This window comes from Staurois parvus, unplaced genomic scaffold, assembly GCF_062004578.1.
Source record: "Staurois parvus isolate SC_StPar_1 unplaced genomic scaffold, SC_StPar_1.0 ptg001276l, whole genome shotgun sequence".
NCBI lineage: Eukaryota > Metazoa > Chordata > Amphibia > Anura > Ranidae > Staurois > Staurois parvus.
Genome location: NW_028319072.1, coordinates 186,078 through 201,625, shown reverse-complemented (window position 1 = coordinate 201,625; position 15,548 = coordinate 186,078).

Genomic DNA, 15,548 nt, shown 5'->3' with positions numbered 1-15,548 from the left:
GTAGCATTTTGCAGAAAATTCTACAACGTGGTAAGGCAGGGAAATTAAAAGTTGAAAGTTTTAGGGCCCATTCACACCAGCAGCTGCACCAGAACACATCCGCTGGTGTGAATTACAACATCAGTGCTGATGCACTAATCACAGAGTGAAATCTCATTAGGTTCTATTAGGTGCAATGTGGCCCTACTGTTGGCTGTCATTTTTTTATGAGCACACCACCACAATGTGGGTGTGTGAATTAGCCTAACAGGAAAAAAGGCATTTTGCCTCGTCTTGCTTCAAGGCTGCGCAGAGCAAGGGTTCCTAGCACAGTCCTACTGCACTTGGTGTGAATGGGCCCTAGGTGCATTTTGTAAGTTAAAATTAGGCCTTACATCTCATGTCATTTCGGTTTGACCTAAAGCTGAACTACAGGCAAACTAAATGCAACATGTATAAGGGAGTTCTCTTACCAAATGAAGGATCTGTAGGGATTTACACAGCCCTGCCACATAGCCCTCCTGAAGCCCCCCCCCCCCAAATTCTTGAGCCTCACCTCGATCCAGCGATGTGCATGAGAGCCACGGCTCTCCTGGTTCTATCTCTCCTCATTGGCTCTGTCAGGGATCCCCTCGATCCCCGCCGCGATGGTCCCGGCGCAGGCGCAGTATGCCGCCCTGTGCAGGGACGCGGGCTCTAGGTCCGGGCCGGCCGCGGCGCGTGAGTTCGCGCATGCGCAATAGGAGCCGCGGCCGCCCGCTGGGCACCAATGGCAGCGCAGGGCGCGATATTTAAACGGCCCTGAGCTGTCATTCAGTGCCTTCTGGTCTTGTCCTTGCCCTGTATCCTGTATCCTGTATCTGAACCTGAACCTGTAAGTTGCTGACCCGGATTGTACCTGACCACTGCTGAATTCTCCTGCCCAGACCCTTGCTTTGCCTGACCTCTCTTCCGTATGTCCCCTATTGGATTTGACCTACTGTTGATGACCTGGCGTGTGACCCGACTATTCTCTGCCCGCTGCCTTGTACCGTGCTGTCCTCCCCGTTATCGACCCGGCTTGCCTGACTCTGCACTTGCTCATCCATCCATCCATCCATTCCTCTCAGCGGGGTTCCCAGACCTCCTCATATCAGGCTCTCTCCCGTGGGAGCCCCTGGCGACCACCCCTACCACTGACGGGTGCCCTCAGTAAGCACGACCTGGTCCCGGGGTACTCCAAGTCCATCCCCACCATCAGGGGCTCTGGTGAACAAGTACTCTGGGACTTAGACTCCGTGCGCTGGGGACGCCTGATTAGTGGAGTGCTGGTGGTGTCGCCAGGCGGTCCCTTACAGGCTCAAACAGCAGCGGGAGTCATTGGCTCCTGCTGCTGCAAATCACAGCCAGTGAGACAATAAGGAGAGGAAGGTGGATGGGGGTGAGTCGTGCTCTTTATGTGAATGTCCATCCACAGGACCGCAGCTCAGGAGTGAGCCTGCTCAAGTGCCTCCATAGCAAGAGGCTTGCTATTGGGGGCACTCGGCAGGGGGGAGGAGCCAAGACCACTTGCGGGAAACCCAAAAAAGAAGAGGATCGGGGTTGCTCTGTGCAAAACCATTACAGAGAGAAGGTAAGTAAAATATGTTTGTTATGAGAAGGTAAGTAAAATATGTTTTTTAGGAGAAGGTAAGTAAAATATGTTTGTTGGGAGAAGGTAAGTAAAATATGTTTGTTATGAGAAGGTAAGTAAAATATGTTTGTTGGGAGAAGGTAAGTAAAATATGTTTGTTATGAGAAGGTAAGTAAAATATGTTTGTTATTTTGTAAAAAAGAAAAAAATTACAACCTTTAGAATCACTTTAAGTAACACTTACAGGTCTTGTTCTTCCCCCAGCCTGTGACAATGATGATGCACGAGATTGAGGAGCAAATCTTTCTTTCACTCTGCTCCCACCTGCTATCATCATGGCCCTTGTAAGCACATGAGCAGTGTAGTAAAACTGATTTCTCCTTGTGCTGCTCACTTATTCTACTTTGTATGGAGCTTTCAAATTCTGAATCACCCTTGTACAGATGTTTCAATACAGTTACCACCAACAGGAGTTGCTCAGTTTTCTTTGGTGCATTACTGTCGAAAAACATTGGGTTTCAGATGGCAAGCAAAGCCCAGCCAATAAGCACCATGAAGGCACGTGGATATATTTTCAACTTTCTTAAAGTGGTTATAAACTCATAAAGGTTTATTATCTTAATGCATTAAGGTAAAAAATGCCCCACTACATGTTCCATCGGTCATCGATCCAGCACTGTCTTGGCTGCAGCACCGGTCCCCTCTTCCTTGTCTCACAGGAGACTCTGAGAAAAGTCAAAGGTTCCTGCTCCTGTCAGTCAAACTCCTGTGAGGAGCATGGCTTACCGCTGCTGTATGTCTATGGACAGAGGAGCAGACAGCAATAGAAGGTGAATTCCAAAGAGGAGGTAAGGGACATCACTGTGCTATCATCGCACACAGCAGGCAAGTATAACATATTTTTTATTTTTAAAAAAATTGCCTTTACTATCACTATAACGGAAGTGGAAAACCTCTTTTAAGACCACCATCAGAATCCTAACATGGAGGGGGTTTACAAAGGCTTGAGTGTAGATCGTCGTATTATCCCAATATAGTGAATGATAGCCGAGAATGGTACAATGAACCCTTAATAATGGGTAGTAGAAATACCAGAGCTATCTATTTTTTTTAAAGAGGCACCACAGACTCTCTTGTGCTAAGGGGACAGGACAACTGCACCACATCAAAGGGATGATGGACGGGGCAATGTACCATCAAATCTTGGGTGAGAACCTTCTTCCCTCAGCCAGGGCATTGAAAATGGGTCGAGGATGGGTGTTCCAGCATGACAATGACCCAAAACACACGGCCAAGGCAAGAAAGGAGTGGCTCAAGAAGAAGCATATTAAGGTCTATCCGATCCGTGAGGACGTCGATGACAAAACGCGTAGGGCGGGGTTTGATCGATATGACGTCATTACGTTTCCCAGTGATCTACTGCGCATGTGCCGAGTGGCTGGGTTCGTTCATTGTGTATTTTACATGCTGATAACGCTGGTGTCGGCTGGGACACCTTTTGAGTTAAGTGCAATGAGTGCATAATAAAGTTGTTTTAAGGTACTGCCCTATGAAGTTGTTATTGTTCTTTTCCGAGTGTCTGACCTAATAACCTTTGGATATGAATAAGGTGGAGTCTGGGAGAAGTGGATTTCCTTAGTGGTACTTTTCAATACAGATCATTGCTTCCTTCATTTTGGTTGATTTGGAGTTGGCTTCTGCTGAACATCACCCCCTGGAGATCGATCTACTAGTGGCTTATCATCCTGCTGATCATTGCAATTAGTGCCTTATGCTCATTTATCATTTAACTCTGGTGAGTTTATTTAGTTTTTCTGGTGGTGGACTGTCAGAATTTTCTTCATCTTTTGGACTTTTTACACATTATCCTCGGACATTTTTTTGAGACACTTATTTATTTATATTTATTTTTTATTTATTTTGGTTCTATTTATTTATGTTTAGATTCACATTTGTTTATTTGGGGTATTTATTTTGTTTTACTCACTAGCGCAAATTATTTTTTGTTCTTTGTTACACACTATACCAATTAGGGTGGAGTTTGCAGCTGGTAGATTAGATAATATTCCATTAATACCCTTTCCTTGGACGCCAATATATTCACCTTTTAAGGTCCCGGAGTGGCCTAATCAGTCTCCAGACCTTAGTCCGATTGAAAATCTGTGGAGAGAGCAGAAAGTTCGAGTTGCCAAACATCAGCCACCAAATTTTAATGACTTGAAGAGAATCTGCCAAGAGGAGTGGGCCAAAATCCCTCCTGAGATGTGTGCAAACCTGGGGGCCAACTACAGGAAACGTCTTACCTCTGTGATTGCCAACAAGGGATTTGCCACCAAGTACTAAGTCACATACGTATTTCCCTCATGAACATGCAAATCAGTCATCATTTGTTTAAGACATGCATTTCTTTTGAATTTTTTGCTGGTATTCTGTCTCTCAGTGTTACAATACACCTACCACTGGACTGATCATTTCTTTGTGAGTGGGCAAACATTCAAAATCAGCAGGGGACCAAATACTTATTTCCTTCACTGTACATAATGGTTTAGTACTGCTTGAACCTTGAAGATGAGGGTACACTCGGAAGCTTGTCCTGAGGAGCTGGATGTTAGTGCAAATTAACCATTAGCCGCCCGGGCCTATAGCCGTTTGGCGGCCGCAAAAATGGTTTAGCTTTCCGGGGTGTACGCCATTTGGTGTCCTCCCGCACATGCGCAGTTCGAGCGGTTGCAGAGCCGTGCAGCGGCGCGATCTGTCACCGGCCGTGTACCTCGGACACGGCCGATGACAGATCTGAGTATTGGACCCGTTGCCGGTACCATGTGACCTGCTGGGACCAATCACAGCAGGACACATGACAGTTGTATACAATGGATGGCTTCATTCATGCCATCCATTGTATACTAGTGCCTAGCTGTGAATGGTCACAGCAGGTCACATGCACATGTCATGTGATTAGCTGTGGCCAAATCACAGCTAAGCACAAAAAAAAAAAAAAAACCCTGAATGAATCAATGTCATTCAGGTAAATGCTTGCTTATAGCAAAGTAATTCTTTCCTATAAGCAAATTGTGAAAAAAAAAAAATACTGATCACTTCCCCAAAGTAGTACAATGTTACTATGGTAACATTGTACTACTTTGGTCATAGTGAAATATGAAAAACAAATCTTAAAAAAATAAAAATAAATGTAATAAAAAATTAAAAATAATAAAAAAAAAAAAAAATTATATATATTTTTTTTTTCATACTGTCACCAGTCAGTGTCCCTGTTCACCGCCATGCCAGTTATAAGATGACACTGTACTGCACTGGTGACAGTATGTAAAAAAATAGTGAAAATTATTTTTTTAATTTTTTCATTTTCCGAAAAATTATGACAATAAAAATACAACTTCAAAAAACTCGCCATGCCTCTTATGAAGTACGTTGGACTGTCTACTCTGCAAAAAGGGGTCATTTGGGGGATATCTGTACTGTTCTGACATTCTTGGACCTCAAGAAATTAGATTGGCTGTCAGTACTTCAGGATTGATCAATATTCAGATCTATACCATAGTTTTGAACTCTATAACTTTCCTACAAACTAAAAAATACATCCTAATTTGGCTTATTTTCACCAAAGACATGTAGCAGAATACATCTCGGCCTAAATTTATGAAGAACAATTATTTATTTGTAAACTTTTATAACAGAAACAAAGAAAAACGTGTTTTTTTTTCAAACTTTTTGGTCTTTTTTTGTTAATTTAGCAAAAAATAAAAACCCCCGCGGTGATTAAATACCACTAAAAGAAAGCTCTAGTTGTGTGAAGAAAATGATAAAATTTTAGTTTGGGTACAATGTTGTATAACCGCGCAATTGTCATTCAAAGTGTGAGAGCGCTGAAACGTGAAAAATGGCCTGGGCAGGAAGGTGTTAAATCGCCCGGTATGGAAATGGTTAAAAAAATGGTACCATGGACAGTACTCAGTTGTGTTTGTAACAAGTACACTAATACTGCTACAATCACCTTATACATATATAAAGGCTGAAGCTTCTACAAGCGAACTTCATATGGGCATGGACAGAATGTTAGATTCAGAACACTGGGTGACTGTTCTGCAGAGCTCTAGTATAAATGGTGATACACTGAGCGAGTGCTGTTGGATCTGTGGCCAAACTAAGAACCAGTTGTGTGATTTACTTTACCTGTATCATATTAGCTACATGATTTACTTATGTGTACCATGCCTCTCATTTTTAGGACAAAGGAGAAAGGGAGGCTTGTTAACACAAAATATAAGTAAAATACATATCTCTGGTAAAGGGCTGCAATCCTTTATAGCCAACGAAGCTGCCATCTTAGCCTCTATTTGATCTGCATTTGCATGGTGCTGCACATGTGATCAGTTATGACACCAGCCATTCGATGGCTTAATAGAATGAGAGCGCAAACAACTGTGACAGTTATCATGCAAGCCATGCCTTGCTTTTTGGAAACAATTTAACCACTTGCCCTCCAGAGGATTTACCACCCTTTCCTGACCAGGCCATTTTTTTGCTACACGGCGCTTTAACTGACAATTGCGTGGTCATGCAACGCTGCACCCAAATGAAATTTGCGTTCTTTTTTTCCCCCATAAATAGAACGTTCTTTTGGTGGTATTTGATTGCCTGTGCGGTTTTTATTTTTTGTACTATAAACAAGAAAAGACCGACAATTTTGAATGAAAACTATATTTTTGACTTTTTGCTATTAAACATGTCCAGTAAAAAAATTTAAAAAATCAAATTTCATCATAAATTTAGGCCAAAATGTATTCTGTGACATGTCTCTGCTAAAAAAAATCCCCAATACATGTAAATGAATTGGTTTATGTGAAAATTGTAGTGTTTACAAATGGCGATGTAGATACTGGAATTTTTTTTTTACTAATAATGGCGGCAATCAGCGACTTATAGCGGGACTTCAGGACTGCGGTGGGCATTCTGATACTGGGGGGGGGGGGGGGACTGACTTGGTGTCAATAACATCCCCAGTGACACCAATACAGTGATCAGTGCTAATAAAAAGCACTGACACTGCACTAATGGCACTGGGCAGGAAGGGGTTAACATGTGGGGCTATCAAAGGGTTAACTGTGTGATGTTTTACTATGTGGGCTGTGTGTGCTTTACACTGTAAGCACACTGCTTTGTATGGTTCTGCTATTCAGAGCCATACAAAGCAGTGTGCAGGAGCTGACGTGAGAGATCTGTATTGTTTACATACAGGTCTCTCCCCCGTTGGTAATACTCAGAACAGGGGCGGACTGACAACTCATGGGGCCCCCGGGCAATAGGGGATCATGAGGCCCCTGTGTCCTTGCCCAAACGCAAAAAAAGCCTATGAAAAAGGTACCAGGGGCGTCTCATGGGGCCCCCTACTGACCCCGGGCCCTCGGGCAGTGCCCGAGTTTCCAAATGGTCTGTCCGCCCGATTCAGAGATTTCCTGGGTGCCACGAATGGTGGCGCAGGTAGGGCACGCACGTGCCTTCTACCCGGAACTGCAACATCACGTATATATATGTGATTTTGCACACCCGTGCCGCCCTGTAGCAGTATTTCTGCTATAGAGCAGCACGGAAGTGGTTAATCAATGGGTTTAATACTGATTTAAACCCATTGGTCATATAAATATAGTTTCATATAAGAATAAAGGACCATCAAGGTGCAGAAGATGGGGTTTCACTAATTCACAGATATCTATAACAGCCAGCAAGAAGTGGTGTAGTAAGAGAATTAAAAATAGGAGAAGCGTGGGATTTGAAGAAAAACAAACCTACATAAAGTCCTCAATGATTCAGCATTGCTGTGATGCTGCAGATGTCAACTGCCAGCTCTAACACAAAGAACTGAGTGATCACATGACCACTGATTGCTCAGTTCTTGGTCTGCTCAGAGCTGAGAATGGTGACTGTCAGCCACCGCTCTCCACTCTGCTCCTACAGCAGAGTGCCGAACTGGAGAGGACGGGCACAGCTGGCTCCAGCTCTCAGCTGCTGATCAGGCGTCAGAGTGGATCCCAGCAATATTGTTGGGATCCTTCCAGAACCTGGAGCGGCTCTGTGACATCAGAAGAGTTCGGGCTTTAGACTCTGGGTCATGGGAGAGCAAAAGTAAGTGCACTGTGACTCATAAGAGAAGTATGGCCAAAAAAGCTATGGCCATACTTTTTTTTTTTTAAATAATTGTTGGACTTTGCAAATGACGAAGTGCAGGGTTCTGTAGCTCTATAACTGGATCATCTTTCTGTAATCTATCAGAGGATTCTGATAAGAAAACCTGATTACTTCACTAGAGCAGGCTTAAACTGGAGAATGTAGTAAGGTAGTATAAATAGCGCCACGGGGGACAATGGGCAGCCCTGTCTTGTTCCATTTGACATCCCAATAGGCTCTGTTCTTTCCCCATTTACTATTATAACTGCAGTGGGCCCTCTATACGACTTTCGAATCCATTTCCTCATTCTAGCTCTGATTCCAAAGGCTTCTAAGGTGTCCATCTTGAAGCTCCAGTTTACTCTATCAAAGGCCTTTTCAGCATCAATCGAAAGAACCACCGCCGGTACCTCCCCTTTTCTACTTTTCTGAATAAGCATCAGGGATCTCAACCCATTGTCCCTACCCTCCCTCCCTGGGACAAATCCCATCTTGTCCCTATGTATCCATTCTGGCATAAGCTCTTTCAGCCTGTTTGCTAAGACCTTAGCATATAGCTTGGTATCTGAGTTCAGCAATGAGATTGGCCTATAACTAGAACACTGTGAAGCGTCTTTTCCCTCCTTATGTAACAACACCACATGTGCCTGTAGAGATTCTCTCCTCATATCCATCTCTCCTCCCAGAGCATTCTTATATTTCTGCATCTTGGGAATTAGTAACTCACAAAATTTTTTATAATACCTCACCGTATAGCCATCCGGTCCTGGACTTTTTCCCGTCTATGTGCTTTCTAACGCTACTTTTATTTCTTCTTGTGTAATTTCTGCTTCTAGGGCGTTTAATTGTGCTTCTTTTAATTTCGGTAAACCCGCGTTTTTTAAATATTCCCTTCCCATTTTTCTCAGCATTACTACCAGCTAAATTCACAAAACATACAAGGGGCATTCAAGTCAAACTGGGTATTTTAATTTTACAGGTATAAAAAGGGATGCTAGCGTGGCGGTACTACACACAGTAGTAAGGGGCAAGTGTGTCCTATTACTGATAGGCGGCGCACATGTCATGGGCCAGTCCAGAGACTGTTATTCAAGATACAGTAGCAGAAAAGAGTGTTAGTGCGTACATGGAACCGCGTGTGGTGATGATGTTTCTATTGAAAGAAGGCGTAAAACCTGAGAATATCTACAGAAGACTTCAAGAACAGTGCGGTGATGAGACGCTCAGCCGCAGTAAGACATCTGAATGATGTAAACATTTCAAAGAAGGTCATACGTCTGCCAGTGATGATCCCGGCCGTGGTGGTTCCCAGCCCACAGCAATCATTCCTGTGAACATTCAGCACGTGGAATGCCTGATCCTGGATAATTGACGCATAACCTGTCATAAAATTGCACAAGAGACAAATCTTTCTGTGGGAACAGTCAATACAATCATTCACAAACATTTGCATTTTCAAAAAGTTAGCACACGCTGGGTACCAAAACAACTTTGTTTTTTACCACTTCTGAGTGATGTGCATATGCGTCTGCGGAAAAACGGCCTGGTGTGATCTCTAAGTGCGTCCTGCTTCCCCAGGACAACACACAAGCTCATACTGCTCTTTGCACATTACAACAACTTGGCTGAGAAGTATTGCCAAATCCCCCTTACAGCCCAGACCTCGCTCCAAGTGATTTCCACCTGTTTGGACCCCTAAAAGAGTTCCTCGAAGGTCGACATTTCAGCACTGTTGATGAAGTGAAGCAAGCTGTCCTAAGATGGTTCAGGCATACTGACAAATCTTTCAATGCCAAAGCTCTCCAGACATTAGATAAATTAAATTAGTGTATAAATGTAGCAGGGGAGTATGTTGAAAAATAAATGCAGTTTCCACTCTTTGAAATTTGTTCTTCTATTATAGAAACTCAAAAGTCCCAGTTTGACTTGAACACCGCTTGTAGCATAACTGTTGTAATCTGCCTCCAATATTGCCATTTTGCACCAAATAATTTCACATTTCACTGTGTACACTGACCAGTGCAAAGAACAACTGTTGAAGAAAGTGTTACAGAAGGAATGAGGTCCAAGAGAGTAAGCCTGGATTCACACTTCTGTGGTGTGGAACATCGCAAATGATTCGCACAGGAACCGCGCCGCATTCCTGTGCAAATCACATGCAAATTCTGTGCGGTGCAATTTGAGCCATACATTTTGTATGGCTCAAATCGCACTGCATCTGCACCAAAAAGGTGCAGGACCCTTTATTTGTCCGCACAGGTATTCACACCAATTTGTTCCAATTCTGCACATCGCACCGCGTTTTGGGAACCTATTTCGAGGTGTTGTTAACATACAAACCCACAACGGTTCGCATGAACGGGGTGTGATTTTGATGTGGTGCGGAATTCGCACAGAAACCAGTGCAAATTTCAAACCGCATCAGTGTAAACCCAGGCTAACAGTTGGATCTCTGGTTTGTGTATTATTATTTACGTATTTTGTTTAAACTTAAAGCCAAAGTGTGAAATGAAGGACATTTTAGTGGCAATGAAGGACAATATCTGAAATATAACTAAGCAACTGATAAAAAGGTAAAACTTTTAAAATGCAGCTAAACCAGAAATGATTAATGTTTGGTGACAGGTGCACTTTAAGACAGAATTAGCTTGCCCTGTGTACAATGACCTGCGGGCAAATGCAAATTCTTGTTTTTTAAACTCTCAGGCGAGGGCTGGCGGCTCAGGCTCTGAGTGCACCGCGTGAATATTCATAGGTGCGAATGGCGGCAGCAGGCTGAAGGTTCAGGTGCGCCGGGCTCTCTGTCTCAGATCACAAAGTGTTAAGGGAATTTTAAGGATGAAAGTGGAGAAGAGAGCTGAAGAGGCTTCCTCCACAAAGCCCATTTTAGTGTCAAGTTAAACCTGCACACGAGTAACAGACAATGATGGCGCTCATTGGCCTATCATTTAGCCAGTAACATCCGCACGCTTCCTAAACCTCGGAGACTTCTTCTTCAGGTGTTCATTTGAATAGAATTCGCTGAGCGAGTGTTTTTATAATTGATCCCCTGGGTACTTGTGTCTACTTCTGCACTGTATCATTTTCCCCATGCTGACTTTTTTTACATCATGGTTCTGCAAAATTACAAGTTTTGGGGGAATTTCTCTGCCTTCCGTTAACCATTCAAATGCCAAACATTTTCAGCAGCAACATAGGATGACCGTATTATTCTCTCAGTCAGGTACCCAAATAAAGTACACAGGTTCTAGGGCTGGGTGAATGTGATCTGTTGAGATGACAGGAGAGGGTTACATGAGGGTAACGAACAATTCTTGATGTGTGCACTTCGCTCTGCTGTCTGCAGACCTCATCTGATGAACTGAGGTGACTGCGTGACACACTGCATGGAGGTGCAGATATTTACTTCAGTGAACCAAAAATTAAGCTAGGGCTACACTGAAGATTAAGGATCTGTTCACACATATGCAGGTCCATTTGGAGTGATTTTGTGCAGTCCATTCATTTCAATGGGCTGCCCTACATGCAAAAATCACTCAAAAGAAATCCATTCCATCACTTCCTGGTCTCACAGACTTTGCTGAGGCACGAGGAGCCATTGGCTCCCACTGCTATCAATCAAGGCCAGTGATGAGGGAGCAAGGGGCAGGACCGAATCTAGCTGTCTGTGTCTATAAATGCAGACAGTGAGGCTCGGAAGTGAACCTGCACGACTGTCTCCATAGAATTCGGCATTCTATGGGGGCACTCGCAGGAGAGGAGGAGCCAGAAGTGCAGGTGGGGGACCCAAAAAGTGGAGGTTCAGGGCCGCACTATGCAATGAAACTGGATAAGTGGAATGGATAATGGATAAGTATAAACCTGTTTGTTTAAAAAAAAAAAAGAAAAGCATTTACATTCACTTTAACCTCCCTGGCGGTATTCCCGAGTGTAGCTCGGGGTAAAGTTTCAGTACCAAAAGCGGTAACCCCGAGCTACACTCGGGCTTACCATGCAGCGTTGCATAGGGAGTCCCTGCAGGGCTTACCTTGTCCTTCAGTCCCGCGATGCGTCCCCTGCAGCGTCCCCGGCCATCTCCTCCGGCCAATGCCGGCAACCGACTTCCGTGTTCCAGTCCTTGTGACGTCGGGACGTACGGGCGCCATAACCGGCGGCAAATTTGAAATTTTTAAACAAATTTAATTTTTTAAAAAATGATTATTACATAGTAAAACATTGCTATTTCAAAACATTTCACATACATTTTGTCCCGAGTGCTTTGTTCTGTGCCCTGCCTGCATTTTGACTGTTCTTTCTGCCTGGAAGCTTAGAAAAGTCCATGGCGTCCAAAAAGCATCCCTTTATGTAAAAAGCGGTTTTAGACCAGCTAGAGAACAGCGATAGTAAATCAGAACCACTTGCAGAATTGAGTGATAATGATTTGTGGGGAAATTCGTCATCAGGCACTGAAAACGATTCTGCGACTTTGCTCAGCGATGTGCGAACTTGGCGCTATATTTCAAATTTCAGTGTTTTTGGTTTGATTATATTATTTAATTAAATTTATTATTATTATATTATTATTTTTTATGATTATTTATTAAATTATAATTTATGATTTTGTGTTTCAAGTTTTATCATATCCGGAATGTTTACTAGGCTCTTGTTCGGACAGATTTCAGTGAGTTATTCCTAAATTACAGGCCTACAATAAAAAAAATACATATTTCCATGCAAAAAAATGGTACCGCTTTCAGCACCAAAAATCTGAAATATTCATACCGCTAGGGAGGTTAAAGTATAATTAAAGGAAAACCTTTTTTTTAGTTTTGGATAGAGGGATTAGAACACCTGTCAGTTTTTATTGCTGTCCGTGCCCCTATTAGGGAGCTTCACCCTCTCAATTAGCCCTGATTACCATTATCACTGAAAGTGGAGGTAAAGAAAACCCCAAATTCTGAGTTGACATCAGAACACTAACAGAGGGAAATCTTGAATTTCCCGCACTTTGGAAGGATTTCTGTTGCGTTGCACTATTTGATTTCATATTATTTCTCTGTGACCATCACTTGTTTATCATTGCTCTGTGTCTTTAGGCTGTCTTCTCCTGTCTAAGCTTAACTCTTTCTCTTACTGTACTTGTGTATATCCCTCCCCCCTGCCTCTCTCTGGTAGTCATTCCACTGTATCCTGTCTACCTGAATGCATCTTTTCATGAGGCTTACAACATTAATGTTTTTCTACCTATGATTATCCCCCATTAAACGGAACATTCAAATGGTTTTCCTCATCTGACTTCCTCAACATGTGAGTTTATTCATTGAGTTAAACTGTCTGACCCGATGCAAGAGATAGATTCAACACTATGTCATATAGCTGTATTCATTGCTGGAGATAAAGTTTATGATCCTGTAGTTGAGTAAGAACAGTAGAAAAAGGGGTTACAGCCTAATTACAAGATACCTGGGTGACAGTACTGATACAGATAAGATTTACTGCTCTCATTGCAAAGCAAGAGGACAGCAGGAGCATGTGTAAGCCTCCATAACTAAGCCCAAGCACAACTTTCCTGCTTGCTTATCTCTCAGTCATTATCTGCCTGTGTCAACATGAGTTACAAGGGCACCATATATGAAGAAATGTCACACACAGCCGACCAAGAATCTGATCCAGCTGTGTTACTCAAACACTCAGTTACACCAACTTGGAAAATGATGAAACTTTAAGATCTGAACAAACAACTAGCCTGAAGTTATTATGGGAAAAGGTTGTTACTCAATCTAACATACTGTCTGTTGAACACAAGGTACGGCCACTAGAGGGCGCCATCCAACAAGTTTCTGCCTCATATGAGCTTTGTCAGTTTACCAGCAACAAGTTCAATAATGTTTTACAGAGTATGCACACGGAAGATTCGTTAAGGGAATTAAACAGCTTCCAGGTTCTTAATATAGAAAGAGACAGTTTTATCCAGCAAACCAAATTAAAGGCAGAAGCAAAGATAAAACTGCTACAAGACACTGAAGCTCACAGATCCGTTTCTATAAGACATTCTAAAAAGTCCTCAAAATCCCATAGTTCAAGATGCTCTACACTCAATGAGCGACTTATTAGTGCCCGTGCTGAAGTGGAAGCCAGCAAGGTGCAGGCCGCATGTGCAAAAAAAAATCAGAGTTAGTAACTCAGACAGCAGAGTTAGTAACTCAGACAGCAGAACTGGAAATTCAGTTAGCACGCCAAAGAGCACAGTTAGCAACTCAGACGGCAGAGTTGGAAATTCAGTCAGCACGCCAAAGAGCAGAGTTGGAAACTCAGCATGCCAAAGAGCAGCAATGGAAATCTTAAGCGAACAGTATAAACATGATACAGCTAGGGCAAAACGAAGGGTCCTAGAACAAGCTATCAGTGCAGACGGAGGTGCAAGTGAGAAAGACAGCATTAACCTAAACATAGTGGATATGGAAGATCCCCTCAAGCGCACTACAGATTATGTTATAAACCACTGCAGTGTACACTCTATCGTCTCCAAGGCTCCTGACAACATAGAGACTTCTTTTCAACATCAAGTTAAAGAGGTTCCAGCAACTTCCTGCATGCAAAATCACTCCAACACCTTTCCTGCCTATCTACCTAAACTTCCTTCATACGTCACAGAGCATCAGAGCGAGCTGCAAGCAAGTCATCAATCTCCTGTCATCAGTGCAGCCTCAAATAAATGTACCTTTGGAGCAACTGAATTCAAGCAAGAAACTCACCTGAATGCATCTGCTGCAGCATATTTCTCTGTGTCTTATAACAGCGATGTCAAATATAGCGCAATCAGCACTGTTCAGCCAACAACATCTTGCATAAAGTCGAAGACAACTGAGACAGCAGAGTTTGTGAGGTACATACTTCACAGAGAGCACAGAAAAACTGGTCTTACAAGTTTTGATGACCAACCTGAAAACTACAGAAGTTGGAAATGTGCTTTCAGAACTGCAATAAATGATCTTGGTATTACAGCTGCTGAAAAATTGGATCTGCTGATCAGATGGCTTGGTCCTCTATCTGCTGCACATGTTAAGCCATTAAGATCAGTTTTCATGGACAATCCTATAGCAGGCCTATGGACAATCCTACAGCTGCATGGGAATCTAGTAGAGCAAAGGTATGGCAGTCCAGAAGCTATAGAAAATGTTCTGTTCATGCGTCTGGAAACTTTCCCAGACATATCTGGTAAGGACAACAAGGAGTTCCAGAGACTGAGTGAACTTCTCCTTGAACTTCAGCTAGCCAAGGCAGACCCAAAACTACCTGGACTCAGTAAACCCAATCGTCTCCAAGCTTCTGTATGGTTTGCAAGAAAAATGGTCCACACTAGGGTCATCATACAAAAAACAGAACAATGTTTCCTTCCCTCCATTCTCTTTCTTTTGTGAATTCATCAGGAACATTGCAGAGACCAAGGAAGACCCACGTTTTTCCTATGGTGAGTACAGTCTCTTTTCATCCTTTCCTAAGAGTACCAGTCTTCAGACCAACTATAGGAACCTTAGAGGCCCAGTATCCATGAAAAAGACTGACATCCTCCCCACTCCCACCACAGCTGTGGCTGCAAATAAACAGATTAGGAAGATAGAAAACCCTAACCGAGAGTGTTCCATTAACAAGAAGCCACACTCCCTAAAAAAAATGCATCGGCTTTAGGAAAAGTTCTCTTGAAGAGCGTAAGGAGCTTTAAAGATATTTGGGGTATGTTTCAAGTGTTGTGCTTCTACCGAACATTTTGCTAAGGACTGTAATATGTCCATCA